The sequence below is a fragment of the Etheostoma spectabile genome, chromosome 1 (genome assembly GCF_008692095.1).
Source record: "Etheostoma spectabile isolate EspeVRDwgs_2016 chromosome 1, UIUC_Espe_1.0, whole genome shotgun sequence".
Taxonomy (NCBI): domain Eukaryota; kingdom Metazoa; phylum Chordata; class Actinopteri; order Perciformes; family Percidae; genus Etheostoma; species Etheostoma spectabile.
Genome location: NC_045733.1, coordinates 28,329,647 through 28,331,005, shown reverse-complemented (window position 1 = coordinate 28,331,005; position 1,359 = coordinate 28,329,647).

The window sequence follows — 1,359 nt, the reverse complement described above, 5'->3', positions numbered from 1 at the left end:
CATAAGACCAGAGAGAAAACAAAGACAAAAACACAAGGAGGCCAAAGAAAGGGGGAAAAAAAGTGCAGATAAACTAGCTAAAGAGGCATTACTAAAGCAAATAACAGTTCCAATTCCACTGAGAAAAGGTGAAAGAAAAGCATTGGATAAGAAGAAAGGAATTTATTCTGTCAGTGTAAAGTATTACATGGAAAGGACCAGGAGGAAGGGAATTATAATGAAACAGGCCTCACACAAGACTGGATGGCACCTTGTTTTAAATGGGGAAGAGGAATGGTAAAAACTGGGGTGTTAGAGAAAATGCTGAACATGTCACATTGCACTGCACACTGAATGAGGTGGAAAGGCAGGTGCTTAAAGATAGGGTTCAGGAGGCAGAGTGGGAGTGGAACCTGACAGAGATCAGAAGGAGAGGAGATAAGATAACTTACAGTGTAACTCTCGCCAAAACAAAACCTGGGCTGGCCAGGTTGGCTCAGTGGTGGAGCAGGTGCACATCTACCTTTGAGGTTTATGTCCTCGATGCAGAGATCCAAGGGTCAAATCTGACCTGCGACAATTTCCTGCATGCCTTCCTCCTCTCTCTCACCTAGCTGTCCTGTCAACAATTAAAGGTGGAAAAGCTTTATGTGAAAATATCTGAGTCAAACTTTCGTTTAAAAGCATAAAGACGGAAGCACCACTTTTAAGATTTGCCGTGTCAAGTTGGCTGACTTGCGCAAGCTTAATTTGTCGTGAAAGAATAAGCGTGGCATTTGTTCCAGATAGCTAGTTATTTACTCCACACATGTGCACGACTCTGTTCACCTGTCTCCATCATTGCATTCAAGTGAATTCAACTGGTATACATTGCATTCACGCAGGTATGAGAGAACGTAATACCTTGCGTAAACTTAAAAACCACAATACTTCAAATACAGCACAATGTTCTCAATGCTGGAGTTCATGTGTAGAGCCCCCGGTGGAGCTAAGTCTCATGTTGTGTCAAGCCATTTCTGTCCTAATTATGATTTTAAATGAAAGTTGGACTCGGGTAATTTCACAAAAAGACCATAGTTTGCATTTTGGTGATAGTTACGCTTTGATTTTTTAAAAGATACCGGGTTGATGACTAGAATTTAAGATAATTGCAAAATTACATGATGTTATGCACTCCAGTACAGAAGGTGGCAGTATGCACCTAAAAGTTGTTTGTAATCCGCCATTAAATAAGAGAAGAAAAAGAATCGCTTTAGCTGATAGTGGAACTATGATGACTTGCTTTGAAGACAGTGAGAAGGACAAAGATGTTGTTTCTTTTATTCAATTAATCTTGTTATTCGGAAAAGTCCACATCCACAAGAAGAAATGGGCGGACTC